General features: G+C 42.0%; 1 protein-coding gene and 1 pseudogene across 6 annotated transcripts in view; both read left to right on the plus strand.

Moving 5' to 3' along the window:
* The window catches only part of ARID1B (AT-rich interaction domain 1B), a 394,749-nt gene that overhangs the window by 158,750 nt on the left and 216,669 nt on the right, over positions 1 to 19,330 (plus strand). The gene's annotated exons all lie outside the window — the stretch shown is intronic.
* LOC119001431 (uncharacterized) lies at positions 12,199 to 12,296 on the plus strand (annotated as a pseudogene).

Here is a 19,330-nt window from a genome sequence, read left to right on the forward strand (position 1 = left end):
CCTGTCCTGTGTCTCCACTGTTGAATCCCATTACTGTGGACCTCGTTGGACTGGAATGTGTTGGTGTGGATACCACTACATTCTTTTTGATTTTTGTATTCTTTATTTTTATTTGCCACATAACGAAAACATGAACGTAAGAAAACTGCACTAACATACATTATAATTTAAAACAGCTTCTCCAGTCTTAGGCTGCAATTTTTGGTGTAAGTGATGCAGACGAAATTATTGGGGGAGGGATGGGTTGGGGATGAAGAGACAAAATGCTATAGGGTTCATCTTGTGGCAACCAGTCATGAAGAATTTCTGATGGACAGTGCAGACCATGGGAGTGCATTGGTCATTCAAACCGCAGTGCTGGTCAGTAGTGTGATGGTCAGCTGCACTGCCCATGTGGCTGTCAGAGCTGCGTGGTTAGCTGGAAGGCCGGGGTGACCAGGGCCTACTTTCCCACGCTCTTTCCAGCTTGTGGTGGTACCGGTGAATAGTGAAAGCCCCTAAGAGAAGACAGAGACAAGAAAAAGAAGGCATACTCAAAGACACAGAATTCTTTGCTTGCAGTCAGGTCTGTTTTAGATAAACCACTTAGATTTTGCCAAGAGTTTTCAGATTTCTGAGACAGATAACCGTGTGAAAAGCCATGGCTGTCCAGGAAAAACCAGCTGTGACCGGTAACACATCTTCAGTGGGGGACTGAAGGTGGCGACTCAGGGAAAAGTGGGTACACTTTTAAGTCATATGAGAGAGAGAAGGGAGGGGGACAGAGGGAGAGAGGGGAGAGGGAGGATGGGAGCAAGCAAGGGGGCTTATCTAAATAATTATATTGATGTAGGAAACACACCTTTTTGAATTTGGCCTTTTTTCATCCCAGTTGATGAGGCGACATTAACCAAATAAGCTGTTGTAAGTCAGGTGGTGTTTTGGAAGCAGTAGCACCTTGGATGTATCTCATCCTGGTGTGTTGACATTGCTTTTTCAGGCAGTTGTGTTTATTGGTGTTTAAACTATACATCCCAAATAGGGAACTTTTGCAAATGGCGATTTAATACCTCAGCTATATTTAGCCAGCAGCGGTAGCTAGTGAAGTGGTACCTGGACAAATATAGAGGAAATTAATGTGACTTTATTGTCGTAAACAGATTAAGACATTTTGCTTTTCCTGATATTGTATGCACTACTCTGTCTTATACTTTCTGTATTATACTATCACTAGTTTTACTTTTGAATTTACCTGCAGTCCCAGTTTCTTATTAACAATCAAAATACATAAGGTTTAATGTAATGAATGCATTCTTTCAGCCTCCCTGGCTGAAATTTTTTTTTATGCTGTGGCATTCATATAGGGTATGTGCCAGGTAATGTAAAACTTAATATTTAAGAATATAGATGCGTTCATCTACAGAGTGTTTGAAAACAGCTTGAGTGAGGTATTCTTTCAACATGTGTCCCTATGAATTATAAATAAATTTGTTTCTTTTTAAACACACCAGTGACCGCTTTTAACCGAAAGAGTCCTGTTCTGACAGGACCTTTTCGTTTCCTCAGATGTTTTTGTACGGAATTTATAACCTGTGTGCTTCCAGAAAGGGTCGCAGTTGACCTCCAGTAAAACGTTTGTGTAAACTGAGACTAGTCAAAGCGGAGTACAATGTAAAAAAATGTTTTAAGGAGGGAGAAGCCGACAAACCATGGTCAGACAGTGCCGTGAATAACTATTACAGTTGAGGATGCGGCCCTGGTGACTCAGCACAGGGGAGAACAGAGGCTGTGTAATTATTATTAACATAAAGCAGAAAACCTAAGTTCTGAAGGAAAGCATATCACTTTTCTTCTATTTTATAAAAGGAAATATTCTATAAAAGAAATATTAAATGTGAGTACTCCTGTGAAAATATTGAATAGCAATGGCAAAATACAGGTTTTTCTGTTGTTTTTTTGTTTGTTTTAATGGTGTTGAAGAAGTTGTTCGTGTTACCTGGAATGGTGTTCCGGGCTCGTTGGCGGCCTCCTATCTCAGAAGTGCACGAATGGCTCTTTATTCCATTACTTGTTTAACTTGTCAAAATTATAATCCCAACAATTCTGTCCAAAGGAGTAACTTCTTGAGCATGTTTTCATATCATCGTGCTTTTTGAAAGTAATCATTTTGTAAGCATAATCTATGTAGCAGGATGAAAAGTCCTTAGTGAGGAAATAGTTCAACTGTAAAGAGAATCTTTCATAACCTTCTGCTTTTTGTTTTGAGGCATAGGTCATACATTTCTATGGTAATTCAGCATCTTTCTGCTGTTACGTTTTTATGGGAGGAGATTGCTAATATATGGGTGGTAGAAATTGGGCTCCAGACTGATGAGACAGGTGATGGCCTAAGTCTTACAGTGCATACATTCCACTCATGACTCAATAGTTATAACTGTGCCAGTTTCTATCTTGCAGTGAAATGTATATGATTTATTTTCTTGATGACTTGAGTACATTATGAAACTGGAGTTGCCTTCCTCGGGAGAAAAAGGATTCATCCGTAACCCGTGCAGCTCCTTTTGGAGGTTTAGTGGGAAGGATGTGGAGGCCGGTATGGTTCCTGCCTTTCTTGTGCCCCGTTAAACGGCGCCCTGCTGCCCACCCGACCCCAGGTTGGCCATGGGGGAGATTTAGGACTGGCTGTGTTTTGGTTGCTGTGCCTTGCACTTTGGAGGAGTGGGGGGGGGAAGCAAGCCAGAAACCTAGTTGGGGGCAAGGAGTTTGACACCAGCTCTGATTGGAACTCACAACTGTCTTTTCCTTTTGGCCATTCGTCAGCATTTGGGGAGAAGGGGAACAGAATGGATTCTTCAGCTCTGCTGAAAAGAGCCTGCTGTATTTTGCTTCTGTTATTGTAAGGGAATTGGACTTTTAAAAGCCCCAAACCGTAAGAGAGAGTGCAGCAAAAAGAATTTAACATGTTTGTTCTAATAAAACGATAGCATTATAGTATAACTACCTATTTTCATTTGTCAGCCAGTGCAGCCATGTACAACTTCCAGTGAAAGCAAGTCCTGGTCGTTGGGTCGTTTGACCTTGTAGAGAATCTTCAAAAATACTTTCACATCAACGTTTTGTATTTTATTACCTCCAGGAAAAGTACTTGCTCAGGATCTTGTGGCCCTTTCAACTTCAGGGCTTGTGCTTTTAAAAACCGTTCAGCCGCAGAATCATGAAACGGCACTGCCTGGGTCAGCTTTGTTCGTTTATGGGGTGTTTCTCTTAAAGACATGAAACTCTGTAAATTGACAAGTTGTTTTCCAGTCTTCCCCTTCAGAGGGCTTCGAGAAAAATCTTGAGTATTTGGGAATAGATTGGGTAGTTGGAAGAAAGGTCCCAACTTTGGGGGGCTGCTGTCCTGTAGCTGAGGCGCACAGACCGATTTTGCTCCCTTAGCTCGAAACAATTTTGAGAAATGCCAGAGCTTTGCAAACGCAGGAGTAGCGGTTACAGAGGTGGCTTTGCAAGTCCCTTGGAACAGCCCTGCACGTCCTCCGTCACTCTTCATCTGAATGCGAGAGGGGACTGCAGGAGCTATTTTTATGTTCTCCTGGGAACAAGGAAAAAGGAAGGCGGGGTACTTCGTACCGTGTAATTTAAAAAAAACAAATGGGATTCCATTGAGATTCTTTCTTGTTTACTTTTTGTTTTACTTTTGCTGTTTCCCAGTGTGTTTGACTAATGTAAGTCTTCCCCCAGGAATATGAGAATATGTGGTACAGTCCGCCTCATAACCTCCCTGGATATTTTTATAATTTATCATCAGCTGACACCGCCTGGGTAGAATATTCTTACCACTCCCTCTGGCTGCTGGAAGTCTGAAATTACATCTTTGTCTTTGAAGTCAGGCACACTGTTAGCGTTGCTATGGTGACGGGGTGGGTAATGGCGTCCACAGACAGGAGATTGGTATTTAGAGTCTAAACGCTGCTGTACACAAGGCCTTGATTTTCAGAGTGGCTACTGAACTGTCCCCTTTTAGTAAATGTTTAAAAATTACATTTTCACATGGTCTTACTAGATTAATAGTCATGGTTTATTTCATTTTAACTGCAAGGATAAAAGCATTATTCCATTAAATGGGTAGCTTTTCCCCCCTCTTTTGGTTTATGCATTATTAACACTGGCTTTCCTGTTTTGCTTGTAACGTTTTATAGGCTTTTTCAAACATGCAGTCAGATTTGCTCTGTTGCCCCTTTAGTTTTTGGACTTAACCCGTTATCAGCTTGATGTTGCACAATTGCAGAGGCAACAAAGTTCTGAGGAACTAAGCTTTTAAACTACTAAAACAATGAAGTGTGTGTGTGTGTGTGAACTGAACTTCAGCAGTAACTTCATTTAAAATGTTTTTTGTTTGTCTCAAGTTTCTGTTTAGTCGTCTCCCGTGCCAGGTTAAAGGGAAGGCTTTACAGTTCCTGGAACTGGAAGTAATGGCCTCTTACTTCAGTGCAGTCTCTTGGGTCTGAGACCCTTTACTCACGTAGACATACGATTTGTTGGCTTTTGTTTATTTTGTCATTAGAATAATGTTGAATCTAGAAAGTTTCTATAATATATGCATGTCCCTCCCTACCTGATATATGAATTGCCTCTAAAATACTATTTTGAGTGCCTTGTGATGGGGAACTCTCCACTTCGTGAAGTATTTTCTGTCTAGTCATTTAATTTGGTGGGAGATTCCTCCTTCTGTTAACTTGAAATGTTTTCCTGGCTGGTGTTCTACTTCTGCCTTCTTCCACCGTACAAAGTAAATCCAAATCCCTCTCCTACAATACGGCTGTTCAGATATTTGAACATAGTTTTCAGTTTACCTGGGTTTTTACTTAGCTAATTCCTTTCACTCTTTTCCCATTATGTGGTTTCAAGTCCCTCCACCACCCTATTCTTTTTTCTTTTCTTTCTCAGTTTGAGAGACAGACCGACATTGATTTGTCGTTCCACTTATTTATGCATTCATGGGTTGCTTCTCGTATGGGCCCTGACTGGAGAGAAACCCGCAACCTCGCCCTATCGGGACGATGCTTGTCACACTGCGCTATCTGGCCAGGGCCCGCCACTGTATTTGTAGCTCTTCGGTAAACTTTATTTTGTAGAAGCATTTCCAGGCACGAGTCCTTAACTCAACGGAGCACTCCAGAGGTGTGGCCGATGTAGAAGCCTGGAGCCTCACGCTGTGGACCGTGGTGGTGCTGGTGGCCCAGCGCTCTGGCACTGTGATGGGGCCGCCTCGAAGACACAGACACGAGGCTGTTCTGTCCTGGACTGGAACCTGCGTGCAGGTTTCATGAGTGCTGCTGCTGAGTGCTGTCTCCCTCGCCTCGGGCCGTTGTTCAAGCCTGCTAACACGTATTTGGATCCTGAGTCTAACATGCATTTCATCCACTGTAATTCTTACCTTTGCGTCACCTGTAAATATCTATCTCATAATAGCTGTTAATCTAAAAACTCGAGGAGACCGAAGTGCAGGACTTTCTGACAGTCTGGTTTTGTCAGTCTTCCAGGTCTGGTATCCTTGGCACTCTCCTTGGCTGCAGGCTGGGTCCTGTCACTGGTGTTGTGCCATTTCAGCCTTACCCATGACTCTTCCAGTGCGATAATACACAGAAAGGCTGTATCATACTGAACGTTAGCCTGTCATTTGCTATTGAGAGAGTACTGTCTTCATCAAACCCAAGTTTTCTGGGTGAGAGAGAAAGTCTGCTTTGTACACCGAGCCGCAGGCGCTCTGTTGCTGCACCCAGCGATCTGCGTGGCGTCTCCTCTGCCTGCACCAGGAACAGCCAAGCCCGCCCCTCAGGGAGGAGGAGGAACCCGTGCCCGTCCCCGAAGGGCCCTGCACACAGAGCCTACGTGTCATGGGGCTATGGCAGAAGGCACTTCCCCCAGTGTTAGGATTTCCAAAATGAAGCGGTTCCATTTGAGGGGCCTAATATTTCAGGGAATAGGGTGCTTGGTCCCGGAAGCCCGGAGCCTGTCCCATTAGCACCCAGTTGGAGAGAGCGGGCGCCAGATTCAGGGGCTCCTCCTCTTCCACCAAAGCTTCTCTGCGTTTGCCCGTGTATCTGGCAGGACTGAGGGGCTGCTGAGTGCTTGGGGAGTTAAAACCGGCGTAGTCTTTTCCAAGGGTCCAGACCTCTGGGAGGACACACACTGGGGCCTGGCGTTAGGGAGGAGAGCAGGCACGCTGTTCTGCTGTGCCTCCCTGCTCACCGCTGCCATGGGAGGGCAGGAGAGGGCAGGGCAGGGTGATCCTAGGGGCCACTCAGAAAAGAGGCGTTCTTTTTACAACAGGCCCCAGGTCCTTTCCTGTGTTCATAGAGGGTAGGCTCACCGTTTCTGCTTGGACTAGTGATAAGCCATCTCTCCCCTCTGCACACCCGTGCTTCTCTCCGCAAAAGCCAGGGCCCTGGCTATGGAAATTCATATGGCATTAGGCAGGGCACTTACAAATTAAAAAAACTGCCAGTAAGTTTTATGGATTTGAAAAAAATTCCCACAGAACAGTGCTGGTTCATGGACTGGCAGGTGGGCACTCACCACCCTCTGACGGTCTCTAGGGTGGTCTTCCTCTCCTTAGTCACAGGGGGCCCTGTGTGATGGCGACCAGTTAAGCTTCTCTCATTGCCTGACCGTTTGGCTTGAATTTGGGGCGAAGGACGAGTAAGTTCTCACTCCAGTGAGACTCTTAGTGTGATCTTCATTAAGGGAGTTTTGGCGGCCGAACACCGTTCTGTTTGCAGCATTCCTAGCAGAAAGCGTGCGCGAGGACTTTGGATGTTCCAGATCGGCGCTGTCCAGTGGCGCTTTGGGCAGCAGGAAAATACCCGATGTCTGCCTTGTCCAGTGTGTGAGCCACTCACCATATGTTGCTGGATAGCACTTGAGATGTGCCATGTGTGCGGCCGAATTTTAAATTTTAATTAAACTTAATGTAGCCACATGGGGCTAATAGCGACTGTACTGGACAGTGCAGTTCTGGATCATGGATCCTGTGTTTTATTACAAAGTGGATTTTGGTGAGAGTAACAATATGTTTGCATTTGTTTACATGGTGGCATGTAAATCATTGATTTGCAATGTATGCTGACTGGCATTTAAGTGACTGATTCTTACATGTGTACAGGAGGCTGAAGGTACAAATCTGTTTTAAATGTAGGGTTTGTCTGTTGTGGGGTTTTAGAAACCAAGATGTCGGGAATCAGGATAATTGTACATTCAGTGAGTGAATGTACTCGACTGCACTCGAGGACTGTTTTAGAAGTCAGAAAGCTGACCTGCTCACATGTCTTTCGATTTCCTGTTTATATGAACTTCTGATTACCTGTGTTTACTGGAAGTGGTTATTCCAGTGTCAGTTGCCTTAAGGATGTCTTCTGGGTGCGTTCCCACCCCCCCCTTCCCCCACCACACATACACACCAGTATCAAGGTCAGATTCAGCTGTGAGGAGTCCGGACCCCTGGGCACAGACTGTAGGCCAGGCAGCGCTGTGACCCACAGGGGGCAGAGTGTGTCATGCAGAGTACAGGACTGGTTGCCCGCACCATTGCAGGCTTACACTGGATTTTTAGGATATGGACTGTAAAATGTCTTAATGCCTATCATGACATCTTTCTCCTCACACGGCTGTCATATCTGAGAAGCAGCTTCAGGTAAAGCCTGTGGTGTTGTGAACAGTTTCCCCTGAATGCATATAGGTGGTATCTACAGCCTGATATTTAGCTGTTTATTTATTTATTTTTCCTGTTTAATTGTAAAGGGCATCAAGAGATGCTTTCTTCCACGAGTCTCAGATATGATTTCATACTTAGAGCCCAAAAGTAGGTGGCAATTTGGGGCAGCGTGGAAGTTTTCAGACTCCTGACGTTTTAGGGCTGACTTCCTCGTTTGCCGGGTGACGATGGAGATGACGCAGAGGGCCTGGCGTGCGTCCGTGTTGCTGCCCATCCCGAGTTCCCCAAACAGCTGGATTTCTGTGCTCTGTTAAGGAATTTGCTTGTGGCCCTGCCTTCCTTTTATATACAAGAGCAGCCTCTTCATCTACGTTTTTTAGCGTTCTGCATGTTTAGGATTTTCACAAGAGCAATATTTTACACTCAAACAATGCAGTTGGGTAGTTTGAACAGTATGTTTCAGGGTTTCCGATTCACTTGTCACCGCCTTCAAAACTCCACTTTGGTTCCTCGTCTACATTCATTTCACCAAACGCTGCGTTTGCTCAGTCAGTGCAGTCAGTGTTTCCTGATACCAAAAGGTTAAATAGTAACTTCTTTTCTTCACAGTTATTATCCCACACCTGGGAACTTCGTTTTATTTTTAAGGTGCTTACTACTTCCCTTTTTAAAAGAGGAAAATCACTAGGAATGAGTCATAATAATTTTTCAATATTCGTTTGATTCTGTGGCGTACTGTATACTTCAGCATCAGAAGTAGATGGATGGGTTGTTATTGCTAGTTGTTCTTACTCATTCAGTCTATAAACCTAATTTGTTTTATGTATGATGGGAGAAGGGGAATTTATGAATTCATCTTACTGAGCCATCTTTCAGCCTTTGCAGTACATTCCTGGTTTGAAGAAAGATAAAGAAATACAGAGTTTGTGAGATTACGAAACACATTCCAGCAAGTACATTTTGCTGTGGTGTGCATATACCAATCTTGTGGGACATTTCAGTGTTCTCCAGTGTCTTCAGTATTTCTCTGGAGTAATCACTGTTTTTAATTACAGTCCAGATTTCTTTCTCTTCTTTTGAGAAACAGTAGTCTCCCCTGTCCACCCTTGTGTTTGGAAAAGTCAGTAATCGGGGTAATTTCTATTTCAAAAGCTCCATTAAAACCAGGAAGTGAAGTAGTCCCCGTGATGAAGCCGCGCGCGTGAAAGGTGGTGGGGACATAGTTCGTAGTGAAGGCGAGTCCTCATCGAGGTAAGGAAAAATAAAGAGGTTCTTTCCCTTTCCTCAAGCTTTTTAAAAAAATTTTAAGTGAAATAAAATTATTCACTACATGTATTTGTTTCAAACTAAACACAAAGCCCCAAAGACTGTTTAATCAGTATACTTTTGTTAAGAAGATTATGGGAAAGTAATTAAATGAGTCTGTGAGGCTTTGCCTAGGGAAGATGCTAGGCAGAATGGGGTTTTTTCCTCTCTCAGTAGGAATACTTGTTTTCTTTTCTGTGCTTGGGTGTAATATTCTCCTTTTTAGTCTGTTCTCTAAAGGCTGAAAGCAGGAAGATGATGACCTTTCCTTCATGCTGTTGAAAAATTGAAAAGGTCTTGCCTAATTTGGGTTGTTTGTTGGTGCAGAGGTGTTTAAAACCTATTAAAAGGTTGGATGTTATGTCTTATTATGAAGATGTTTTTCCATAAAATCGTAGCAGTTTACTAAAATTTTAAGAGATGAAAGTACAGCAGTTACAGAGTTCAGTTGTTGACTGTCTGAGTCAGTTTAAAAAATAGGGATCCTTCCTCATCTCCCGCAAGAAGTAAGTAAATAAGTAATACTCAGACCTTTAGATTTCTCCCGCTGCTCTTTCCTTTGTATACAGTGCAGGGAGTGCAGTCTGGGGGGGCAGGGCCGAAAGGGGGAAGTGACTTCACGATACCCGCGAGGTATACGGCTTATAAATGTTTCGTTTCTGCCGAGAAAGCACTGAAGTATGAGCTTAGAAAGAGGGTGGTGGCGGTATGTGGTTGGGGGGGCGGAGTGTGAGTAAAGCTTTCTGCTGTGGCTGCTCTCTGTTGATCTAAAAGTCCATTTAAGGAGACTTAGGTCACTTTGAGTTCTCATGAAGAGCATTTTGTTTTCTCAAATCAGGATGGAAACAGCCTGCTCTTTGAACGGGTCCGGTTGAAATGACTTTCTTGCCCCCGGTCCATCCCTTCTGTAATCCACCACTGACAGATGAGAAGTCTGCTCCCCATGCGTCTCTGGTTCGCCCTGTGGCTGCCCATTTTCCTGGGTAGATTTTCGTTCAGGATTGTCTTTGCAGATCGTCCAGTTCTTGGTTTGACTGAGAACACGGTGTTCATCCCAAACCACTTTTGTGACTTTTTTAAAAGCCATATTTTATTTCCTTTACAATTCCTAAGTTTCTTTGCTTGAAAATAAAACAAATTTCTATCTTCTGATGGGAAATTGAGATCTGTACATGTGTGTGTGACAGATGTCCGTTACTGACTCATAGCACATCCCCTTGTGCATTGATAGAATGGAATTCCTGTGCTTAAAATAATTTATCCTAGTTTATAATAAACTAAAATTATGTTTTCACTTGGTAATTACATTAATTCAACCAGCATGAAATACTGTGCGCAAACTTCATTTTATGGTCAAACTTTGCCATTGAAGTACTCTTTTTGTTTATTGGTTTGGATGAGTTTGGGACTTCATTCCTTTGAGTCAGTTTCCATAATGCAGCTATTTGCTAAAGCCTTAAAAATTATAGCAAGAGTGTCACGTTAGTCTTCGTGTTTGTCTTTTATGTTTAAAGTGCAGTTATCAAATGAGGGAGAACTGGAATTATTCTGTGGGGAAAAAAAAGAGCCTAGGAAACTAGAATAAGATTTGAATTTAGCAAGGGGACAGAGTTGTAGAATTATAGACATGCAGTATTTTCCTGTAATTTTTTTAAGGCTTGAATTTGGAGGTGATTTTGTGCAGGAAAAAGCAGACTTGTTCTCTGAACGTTTTATGGATCAGGGCCCTGGGGACCTGGAGAGCAGAGGTCGCTGTGCAGCTCAGGGTGTCGTTTCGGAAAGCTGCCCCGAAGTGGGTCACTCTTTACTGTATTAGAAAGAAACAAAGAGTTGTGAACTGGAACATCGACTTCCAAATTTGAAGTTATATGTGTTCTCACAGAAAAGGAAAGGGGTCGCCCTCCCAGAAAACAAACAAAGAAAGAAATCCCCAGGCCCTCAGCCCCGCAAAGACGTCTGTTGCACAGGGCTCAAGTTGGCATAGCCCGCCCTGCATACTGCCCCTGCGCTGGGCTGCTCAGTGGAAACCGGGGACTAAAGTGATTTTACATTTCATCAGCATTCCTTCATTGCCAGGTTCAGAGCCAAAATGCGTTTTTAAAATACGGTGCTGTTCCACACAACCTGAGGTGTGTATTTTGGAGTGAAATGCAGGAAATCAGCAGTTAGGACTTTTGGGAGGTGGTGAAATGCAGACTTAGAGAACTGTGACTTGGTCTCTTCCATGTGGTGCTGAGGTGACTCCCTGTGCGCAGCATCCGGTCCAGCCCTTCAGCTGCCTGCTGGCTGGTGCCGTGCCCATTGGCAAGTGTTGCACCCCTGAGCCCGTGTCCTCATTGGGATCACCCTGGGGTTCCCCAGGCGTGGAGCTGTCCCATGAGCACGTGCGCCTGGCCTTTCCCCTGCTCTTGGCCCATGTCCCGGGAGCCACTTGAGTGACTCACAGCAGGGTCACTGGGAATGCTTGAAATTAGGCAGAAGGGCAAGACCTGTGCGCACACAGCTTTATCTCCTGTCAGATGTGAAGTCTGTGCACACGTAGCATCTGCTAGTGTCCCTTGAACTTGAAGTAAATGGGCACACAAGGCTGAGGAACAGCTCTGTATGATTTTACATAACTGAGGTTTTGTTTATGGAGGAATGTATTTTAAAAAGAAAATTAATATTATTTCTATGTATTCTAAAATGAATTAAGAAATATGTGGGAGGGTCAGCCTGCCGATTCATTTTTCTTAATAAAAAAGCAAGTCTACTTACACCATCCACTCAGTGTTTGCTAGAAAGAGCCGGTGTACTGATTCATATCATGGAATAATTGTACACACATGTCTGCTATTTAAAAACAGTTTAACAGGCAGATCCCAGTGCAGCCATAAAGTCAAATTTCTTTTTTTGCCGTTATTGTCTTTGATTGGCTATGTCTAAAGTTTCAAAATAAAACCAGGGTAAATTATATCTTAGTGTTTTTTAAGTTTTTATATTTTAGTTTTAGAAAGTAGTTTTTCATAAACCTGTGCCTCAGTCAATTTCTTTATAGAACTTTTGCTGAATTCTGTTTTCATGGGTTTAAAAACTACTCTTTGCTTTCTCACATTTTGTGTCGCTTTTTTGTGTCAAATAAGGAATGTAGAGTTAGATTAGGAAGTAAAGAAATCTATTGCTCAGTGACATGTTTTTCTCTTTAAAAATAGCTTTACTATATCACTTCTTGGCCTTTTGGCTAAGATGAAGTGTAGTATCTGTTCTTATCAGTATAAAAATAGCTTTATTTGTTATTTTTATCACATTGGTAATATATATTTATTATAAAAATAGTAAAGATACTATTTTCCATATCTTAAATTTTTGCATATATTTATGGGCAATTAATTTATTTCAGAAAAGCAGGGTCATATCATCTATATACTGTTTATAACCTGCTTAGAAAACGTAACATAATTTCCTGTCAACTGTAGATGTATATGCCCTTTAAAAGATTGCGTAGAATCCATTTGGAATAAACTCATTTAAGAAAATATTAAACCTAAATAGACTATGTAGTTGCATTTTCTAGTTTTCTTGCTATATTGATCTTTAGTGTTCAAAGTGATACTCAGATACTAACAAGTAATTCTGAGTAGCATTTCACTAAGAATAATTAAATGCTACTTTAAATCAAAACTGTGGAAGAGTTTGTTTCACAAACAAGTAAGACTCCTCCAGACAAAACTTCTTGGTATAGCTTCTTGGTATATTTACTGGAGATTATCCTTATTCTCGAGGATAGACAGACAGACATTAATGTGAAAGAGAAACAGCAGTTAGTGGGTACTTCCAGTATGTGCTTCGACTGGGGATCGAACCTGCAGCCTTTGGGTGTATGGGATGAAGCTCCAATGAACTGAGCCGCTTGGCCAGGGCCCCAGAAAAGAAAAAGATTTTAATGTGCTTATGAAGTAGAGGTGAGAGGGATGCAGATGATGGACAGCATGAACTAGGCGTGGCACGTGTCAGGGCCCGGACACGGTTTCCTGTTCCCTTTCCCGAAGATGGGCATGCTTGCAGGTGCAGGAGGAAGGTGACCTGGTAACCCCTGAATGAGAAGTCTCTGCACCCCTATCTTTTGTTTCTGTTTCAGAATCTCTCCTGTCATTCTTGGAACTAGTCACAGAGGTTCTGCATTGTGGCCTGCAGTTGTCGGGAATATTGTCCCCACTGCTGCCCACCCTGTGCTCTCCCCCCACTCCAAAAAAAAAAAAAAAAGCCCAGCCTTGTCATGGACTCAGCTGCACGCCTTGTTACCTCATCTCCCAACCTTTGGCTCAAGACTGAGCTGTCAAGGGCCCTGTGGCATCAGTATATGTGACTTGAATGGCCACACTGCGTATGCTGAATCACCTTTTTTCTTTCACTTCCACAGGAGGGCAGGCGCTAAGGCTCATGTTCAGAATTTATTCCTACCTGTTTGTTGGTGACAATTTAGAGACCCCTCTGCTTATTTGACCAGTAGCCAAATGAAAGCTAATAGTCTGTTTTGACCATTGAAGCCTCAAATCCTACTAATTTCTTCCCCTGACCAAAAAAAAAAAAAAATCTCTTCATGCTTATGTGCTGAGACTGTACACAGGCTAATTTGATATGTTGGGTAGGGAAAACTAGGGTCAGATTATTCGAGAGATTTGTGGTTTTAAATTTTTTCAAGCATACTCTTCTGTGTGCACTCAGGCCACAGAGTGTTGTGTGTGTTTGTCTGTATCTCTGTAAAAACTGTGTGTTTGGAATTATTGTTGGGTTTGCAAGAGAGAATACATTTTGAAACCATCTTTAAAAGAAACAGCTTAACCTCAAAGTACAGATTCTCTTACTTGCAAGGATTTATTTTTTATTAAAACTTTAGGAAAATTTACTAAGGTCGTATTTATGTCTTGTGTATGTGGTTTGTAAAGGTATTGTTTAGGATATTTGGGGAGAATCATTCTTTGGTTCTGTTTTATGTTAGCTTTTAGGAAATGAAAAATATATAAACAATCTGAGAATCAGTATAGATAAGTTGCTAAATAAATTGTAATCAGCACCAGAGGACATAAGAATGCATTAATCTCCAAGCTATGTGGTGATTTTTGTGTTGTGAAAGGTTAGCTTTTCAATTGATAGACCTAATTACTTTTCAAATGAATATTTCATAAGTTTTGTACTTTTTCATTGAATATACTTCTGTATATGTATCCTAGTCCCCATGTGGTAGACATCAGTTATCAGCGGTTTGAAATTCAGTTATTTCTTCTGTTTTTGTTTGATTTTGCATAGTGCAGCTGTGATGAGCAGTTTATTTATATTTTTAACATATATTTTAAGGTTTAAAGCAGTAACATAATTCTGCAGTGCTTTCCCTGCCATTACTGTGTTGACTCCATGTTGAACGTGACTGCATAGTTTATTTCCTGCGTCTCCTCGGGTGCCCCTGTCAGAACACGAGACCCCGGTTTCTGCCCATCTGTCCGGGGCTGGGGTTTCAGACGTAGCTCCCTTTCTTGCTCAGTCTCCCTCTTCTTTATCTTAACACTGTGGAAAGTATGTGTCATTTCAGAAAAATTACTGTTGATAATTCCATGGCTTTTTTGCCTAGTTTAGCAGGGGTTATTGGAATAAATGAAATTTTCACTTTAATTTATGAATATGTATTAATAGTTGTAGGAAACTGAGAATAAGTTTAAAGTAAAACCTTAGTGGTTTCAATTTTGGGGAAATTGTGGTAATACAAATATAGATAATGTTCAATAACCTCTCTCCCCCACCTCTTTTATATTAAATACAGTTTGGAAATTTTAGAAACTGATGTGGAAATAGAGTTTGCTAATTATCTCTTGGGGTAGTTTGTGAACAGTAATTTTTAGCTTGATTTTCATACTGAAATGTACATTTGGAGTGTATTGTAGATCATGCAAAGATTCAGTAATCTTTACTAAGTTCTGAGAATGTTTAGATTAGACTTACGTAATTTTGTCTTGATGTAGACAGTATATACTTTTTTTACTTTAATTACTGGGCTGCCTTCCTTGTATATTTATATGCTCCCTCCCCTCCAGGTTTTTATTTAAAATGTATTGTAATGAGATCCACGCAGGAGAAGGGGGTGATGGGTAGGGAGCATGCCAGGGACACAGCTTCTGTCTTTGGGGAGGGGGGTGACAAGAAAGGCCAGGGCTGCTGCTGGGGTGGAGGGGGGACACTGAGGCTGCTTCCCTTACCCCAGGAAGAACCTCTAGTCCCTGGAGCCCCGCATTTACCCCAGCCTCCTAAAGTTCTGTCTCCTTGTGTGCTGTGCTTTTACTTTTCCTACTGTTGCTGCAGGGCCAGCGGACCTGGGCGGTATCTGACTGGCCTCAGCACAGGGCCCGCAACTTCTCATGGTGTCTCTGAGATGTTTGGGAAACGCTGCCCTCTTTCTTTCCAACAAACGGGGCGTGGCTCCATCTGTATGTACCGTTAACTTGCCGTTCAACAAGATAGACCTACAGCCAAACAAATTGTCGTTAACCATTTCTTGCTTAACTTGAAATTATATTAAGGCTTTAGAGAGGGCAAATAGGGTGTATTGCTATCCACAATATACCAAGATTTAAGAAGGCATACTTTAAAGTCTTGTTAATCTTCGTAATTTTGAGATCGTAAATGTTTTAGAAGGAGTGTTTAGAGTTTGGGGGGAAAGTTACTACAGTACAAACAGAGGTGTCTTTTTTCATGGCCTCTTTCTCTAGCTCTTTTAATAACTTAATAAGTTTCGTTTTTGTCTGTCTTTGTTCTTTGTTAATGTTGACATTGTCGTCCTATTTTGTAATTGCTTTGATTAGAAATTTTATCTCAACCATCATTAGTGGGGTCTGTAACTCGAGTCTTTTGAGAGACATTAAAGAGATTATGGAGTATTACTGTTTTTTATTTATTTTTATTTTTTTAAAGGTTTTATTTATTTATCTTTAGAGGGGAAGGGAAGGAGAGAGGGAAATATCAATGTGTGGTTGCCTCTTGTGCGTCCCCTGCTGGGAACTGGCCTGCAACCCAGCCATGTGCCCTGACTGGGAATCGAACCGTGATCTTTTGGTTCACAGGCCCGTGCTCAATCCACTGAGCAACACCAGCCAGGGCTACTGTTTTTTAAAACACACCTCATATTTGAAGAATCAAAGATGTGTTTCTAAACAGAAATTAGTTTTATACATACGCATACACAGACTTAAATACACAGACATATGCTTTTTAGATGAAAATTTCATAGTATTAAGACACCAGTCACCATAGGAAATGTCATTAAATAGAAATGAAAGTCATAAAGATAAATCAGCTGTCACCTATTAGGTTAATGATTAATTTGGAAATGGGATTTCTTCCCTAATACTTTACTCTTTTGACTGATTTTCACTGCTATGTAATAATGAGTAGGAAACAGAAAAAGGGGAGGAAGAAGATGTGTGTTTATTTGCACATGTACATAAAATTTGCCTCAGTGCTTTAGAAATACAGAAATATTAATATAGCTTATATATCTTGTCTGAAATAAACTCCAGTCTGCTGTTAGCATAGGTCAAATTCATTATTGTTATCAAATGAGAACTTAAATTTTAGACTTTTCCAAATGTATTTAATATTGTTTGATCACTGAGTTGAAATTATCTTTTTATGTAACATTGGCTTATATTGGAAACAAATACTGTAAGAACCTCTTTGTGGGGGGCTTGTGATTATTTTGAAAGTGGTAGAAATAAGATTCATAAAGAACTTTTATTCATCCAATAAAATAGGGAGCTCAGTTTCAAAATCAATTTTTATTTCAGTTAATAATTGCATCTTTGCGGTAAATGTCTGTGCAGAGTTAAGATTTGTGTGGATTTCGGACACCAAGTCTGTTTCCTGTTCATTACGTCCTGGGAAGTGCTGCGCTTGTTCCACCCCAGGCCACGGCCACCGCTCCCCGTCCCTCCATGTTCTTTCTGTCCTCCCACTGGTCGGAGCGCAGGAAGACGGGCGCGTCACAGAGCCAGCGCTTGCACGTGTCACTAGCCACACCCCCCGGACACCTTTCTGGGCTGTGGTCAGCCCCCAGAAGTGACCATTTTAAACTAATGTTTGGTGGTTGATGCTGTTCGGTGGCCAGTGTTTTAGTACTGACTGTTGTTAAGTTGATACAAATATTTGAGTGTTTGGCTTATTTTGCCCTCATTTTACAAAAATGGGAAGTTGAATGACAACATTAGTGATGACAGATGTGGAAAATGTAATTGAAAGATGAGAGGTGTTCGGAGAAGACCACTGTAGAAGATCTTCCGTCTTAATGGGTTATTCGTGGCCCCTGGGCAAGAAGGGGGATCTTCTCTGGAAAGTTTCAGGAGGCAGAGGCACATTAGGGTTTCCTCCTCCTCCTCCTCACTCTGTGCGCGCCGACCCCCACCCCCGCCCTCATTGTGTTTAGCTGTTGCCCTTCGATCTTATGCTTGTTCCTGGAAATAACTAACCTTGTGACTGCAGGACTGTCCGTCACTCAGAAGTCTTGTCACCGCTGGTGACAGGAAAGGGGCCTGCTGGGGACAGTTGGCGGGTTTGACCTTCAGCACCGCCAGGTCTTCCTCTGTGACCTGAGCGGTTTATTTGACCGGACTTTTCTTTTCGCCTCTTTGTTTTGCTAAAAATGGGGAATATAGGTTCCTCCTTCAGAACGTTACTGTTGGGATTACTTGATGCCATGCGTCACAGTAAATTGCAGCACAGTTTTGTTGCTCATGGTTATTCTGGACTTCGGTCCCACTTCGGTCCCGCGCTGGCTGTGGTCAGCGAAGCTCTGGGAGCACCTTCGGGCCACGCTCTGCCTACTCGTGGGCTCCTGCTCATGGGTGTAGCCAGACAGACTGGCAGGAGGGCCCTCAGCATGGGGTGGGGTGACGTTGCTCCAGAGGGCGCTCTGTCGTAAGGGATGGCCTCTGGCAGTATCGGTTCTGTTTGTGTGTTGGAGTTGGTGGTGGGCTGGTAAATTTAACTTCAACTTGGTGTATTTCTGGAAGATGCATTCCAGGTTCCGAACAAGTTGGCTTAGAGATGAACCTATGTAATTTATTTGTAAATTATTTCAAGAATGAACAATGGGTAAAAGCATAACCTGCTGTTAATATCTCAGTTGAGTGTGTGTGTGTGTGTGTGTGTGTGTGTGTATGCGCGTGCGCCCACAAAATCATCCAGATAATATTCAATATGAACGCAGACCCATTCAGAGTAAGTTTGTTGGTGTAGGCCCTTGCCAGGTGGCTCAGTTGGTTGGAGCATCATCCTCTACACCAAAAGATTGTGTGTTTAATTCCAGGTAAGGGAACATGCCTACATTGCGGGTTTGATCCCCGGTTCGGGCGCATATGTAGGAGGTAACCAATTGGTGTTTCTCTTACACATGGATGTTTCTTCCCCACCCTCTTCTTCCTAATTCTCTCTACAATCAATAAACGTATCCTCAGATGAGGATTAAAAAAATAGAATAAGTTTGTTGGTCTAGGCTAAAATTGTATCCTTTTCCAGTCCATGGGTGGGTGGTGGTTGGATTTGTACCGGAATGTTGAATTTGTATTGTAGGTTTTCCCTCTGAGCACTGGTATGTTTTAAGACAGGAAGCTGAAGAAAAGAGTATAATCTGAATTAACTTTGTTTAAGCTCCTAGACTCGTAGGTGTGATGAGTCAGAATTTTCTGCTCTGATTGAAAACAGGTGTCAGGAAAACATTTAGGGTCTCATAATAATACAATAATCACTTTACGTATAGCGGTTCCTTATGAGCTGAGTTAATTAACCTTATTCAGATGGCATTAGTTTTATAAGTATCAATCGATAAATAGAGATGTGTGACAATGTAAGTGAGCTTTATGTGACCAAGGGAATTTAGACTCTGGAGCATTTATTGAAATAGAAGTTTAAAGGCATACTTCACTACTAGATCCTGATTTTCTAAAGAAAATACATTATCTAATAGCTTACAAGGCACAGTAACTCAGTTTAATTTTCTTCTGTCTGGCCCAGTTTAATTTTCTTCTGTCTGGATTATTTTTCATTCTGAAATGCCTTTTGCACTGCCTGGTACCAGACAGACTTAGGTTACAGCAGTTCAGACTTTGTAAAGAAAATGAATATTTGTCCTTTCTGTATCAATTAGGGGACTCTAGAATGTAGACATTATGTAGAATATTTTATTTAACTGCTAGAAATAAAAGGTTTAAATTTTTAAAACATTACTTTTGATTTTTTCATTTAAAATTTTTTTTACATTTTATTCTTTAACACTTGGAACATGTTTTAACTACTTTAATTATGATTGCTTAG

Source organism: Sturnira hondurensis, unplaced genomic scaffold, assembly GCF_014824575.4.
Source record: "Sturnira hondurensis isolate 20B ecotype Veracruz unplaced genomic scaffold, ASM1482457v3 Scaffold0000167, whole genome shotgun sequence".
NCBI classification, from domain to species: Eukaryota; Metazoa; Chordata; class Mammalia; order Chiroptera; family Phyllostomidae; genus Sturnira; species Sturnira hondurensis.